This window comes from Etheostoma spectabile, chromosome 10 (genome assembly GCF_008692095.1).
Source record: "Etheostoma spectabile isolate EspeVRDwgs_2016 chromosome 10, UIUC_Espe_1.0, whole genome shotgun sequence".
Taxonomy (NCBI): domain Eukaryota; kingdom Metazoa; phylum Chordata; class Actinopteri; order Perciformes; family Percidae; genus Etheostoma; species Etheostoma spectabile.
Genome location: NC_045742.1, coordinates 27,335,406 through 27,338,496, shown reverse-complemented (window position 1 = coordinate 27,338,496; position 3,091 = coordinate 27,335,406). Strand labels below are relative to the sequence as shown.

Below are 3,091 nucleotides of genomic sequence, written 5' to 3'. Positions count from 1 at the left end.
TCTATCTATCTATCTATCTATATGTATGTCTGTTTATCTATTTATTCATGTGAGATGAGTCCTGGGCTGAGTTTAGAGCGGCGTGGCCTGGTGCCCGTGCTCTGGTCCATGCAGCCCATGGGAGAAAAGGGAGTCGGACCTGAAACCTGACAGTGGTCGACCTCGCCGGAAGCGTCACCTCTGGTTTCCTCTTGCAACAGGTGACTGAGCCAAGTGACGCACAAAGGAATTAAGGCTGGAGAAAGGGAAGATGGGATGTATGGGTTTCACCTGCAGCCCAGCTCCGGCACTGATGATCCAGCGGTGAATATAGATGTTATCTAAACTTTTTTTTCCCAACCTTTACAAAATAATGATGGCCAAATAAAGCTTCATGAATCTTTGTTAACTATTTTCTTTATTTTCTGAGCCCACATGATGGTGCTCTCTGTTCAACAAAGGGTATAAGTAAACTCAATTGCCATTCCTAGAGCCTCTTTCTTTAATCCAAGAGTGCCATCTAGTGGGCTCAGAAAATAAAGAAGAAGGTTCCCAAAGCTTCATAAAGCTTCATTTGGTCATCACTAGGACAAGCTGAAAGTTGTATGTAGGTGGGATTAACCTCTATATAATTTCAAAATAATATGTTACAGTTAGGCTATTGATTACAGTCATAATTTGGTTAATTTGGTACAACTAAAGCACATATACACACATACACTATTGGCAAATCATTCACATCTTTTCTATATATTTGATTTTGAAACAACCAACACAGAGTTAGTTATTTTACCTCATGTTCATCTTCTGTTAATTTTTAAATGACATAGCAAATGAGTCAGCAGGAAAAACATTTGATGTCCCAGTTTCAGTACTTACTTTGGGATGCAATCATTGCCTTATTCATATAGTAATCAATAACTTGAAAGATATCATTGAATGCAAGGAAGAATTAATTTCAGCACATTTTTCAATAAAGTTTGGTTCATCACAGGTTCTACAGTACATGAGTTAATATGCATAGAGTATGCGGTCTTGTGCTTGTTGCATTAATAGTAATATTTCAGAAAACAATCCCAATTTAATATCCACTTCCCACCATTTGTCTGGAGCTTTCAACCACAACGGAAAAAACTAGTAAGCAAACCTTAGGTTGGAAATGTTTTGTCAAGCTATTATTTCTTAGAAACTACTGCTCTGTCATGTTTCAAAAATGTTTCATGCTTAATCACAATATGACAGAAATGGTAAGCATTATATTGTGTTAAAAAGCAACATGTCATATTATGAAGAGGTTTTTCCGTTGCATAATTGAATGTAATGTTCATCTTTAAATGTTAACTGTATTCATTTCCTGTTTGGCAGATATATTGTGGCAGACAGTAATCCATTGCACAAACGAGTATACACAAGACAAGAGTAATGTCTGAATAGTGAATTGTAAATGTATTTATGATGATTTTATAAATTGTCTTGATAGAGCTTTCAGTCTCAGTTATTCCTCATTTAGCTGAATCTGGCAGATTTCTAATATAATTTATTGTAAAGCCTGTATGAAATAAAAAGCCCATTCTCTTGATAGATTAATTGATTTACTCACAGCGATGTATGTAAACTGCATTCTTCACCTGCAGTACAGGAGCAAATCAAGCATTCCACCGTAAGTCTCTCTAGAGTGTGTGGGTTAATACAGCACGTGGGACTGCAAGAGTGTTGTGTGTGCGTGTGACCGTGCTGATATTTGACAGTCTTGGACATGTTCCTGTACTGGCTGTGAGTGGCCTGAGAGAAGCAAGCCTACGAGAGAATGAGCCAGACAGTTGGCAAAGCCTCTTCTTCCGTATCAGCTGTCGTTGGTAGTCTGGCCATGTGGCTGGGACACTGCTTCTTGTGTCCAAATACTGGAAAAACCTATAATCTCATGTGCACTAATCCCATTTGTTGGATTAAAATAAAGCGTTTTATTATGTGTTTAAAGGGATTCATGTGTCGCATTACTCATTTGCTTTTGTTCTGTCTCTCACAGCCACTGTGACTGCTGGGAATATCTCCTGTACTGAAGAATTTTGTGTTTGATGCGTCGCCCCCATCTGGTCACAAGAATAACTGCACTGCATTCATATGACAGATAGGTCGTGCTGCTCAGGCGTGGCCTGTTCACTCTGTTTCATCACCTTAATAATGTTTTGCGGGTTTTTCAGCAGTGTGCTTAGGCCTGTTTGGATCACAGACACCTTCTGTTGTTCCAATGCAGCTGTCTGCCAGCAGCAGCACAGATGCAAAACTCCTATTGATGCCAATGTGGTATTAGCAAAAAAGTCCAATTTATTTCTCTTTTACAGAAAAAATTGAAAGTCATTATCTCATAATACACCTGTGAAAGTTAAGATTTTCCTCTCCTTTTTGTTTTCTTTTCTCACAATTCAATTCAGATTATACTCCTAGTTTAAAGGGTAATAATAATAATATTTCAGTTTCTAAATATGATTTAATCCAAAGAAAGAATGTGTCATTTCCAAATCTTATTTTTACCAACATTTAGTGTTTTCTTAAATCTCTCTAAGCAGCATCTTTTGACTGCAGCTGTGGAAATCCATATGAGAGAAATAAGAAGTTTCTAAAAATGTTGAAATATTTAATCTATATTTCTTTACTGTCATAAAATATCCTTGTGCCACAAGCAGACGGCACACTGGATGGGACGCATATCCATACATGTTTGCTACATCACCACTTATTCGGCAAAGCTGTTTCCATCACCCATTTGGCACATTAACTCTTTTAAAAATCCACCACCATAAGCGAGCGTAAAAACCTGGGAATTTGAGGACTTTTTTTTTTTTTTTTTGGAGTTTCCATCAACATTTTTTAATGCGATACTTCAAAATGCGCATAAAATAGGTTGACAAAAACATGACTACTGTGTGGAATTCATCCTCTACAGTCTTAATACATAATACATAAAAACAGGCTGAACGTGAAGTAGCATTAACATCACCATGGTTTAACCTGTAGCTGTATCACTGGTGTCAGTGAAGAACTGTCATTGTTAATCACATTAAAATAACAGACAGTTCCAGTCAGGATATTATATATATATATTTTTTTTTTT

General features: G+C 37.0%; 1 long non-coding RNA gene across 1 annotated transcript in view; it reads left to right on the top strand.

The window, feature by feature from the left end:
* LOC116697187 (uncharacterized) overlaps window positions 1–2,381 on the top strand; it is a 3,697-nt gene extending 1,316 nt beyond the window's left edge. Inside the window, exon 3 of the long non-coding RNA XR_004333952.1 lies at window positions 2,006–2,381. This is a non-coding gene — a long non-coding RNA (uncharacterized LOC116697187). The remainder of the gene's footprint in view (window positions 1–2,005) is intronic.
* Window positions 2,382–3,091: the final 710 nt, after the last annotated feature.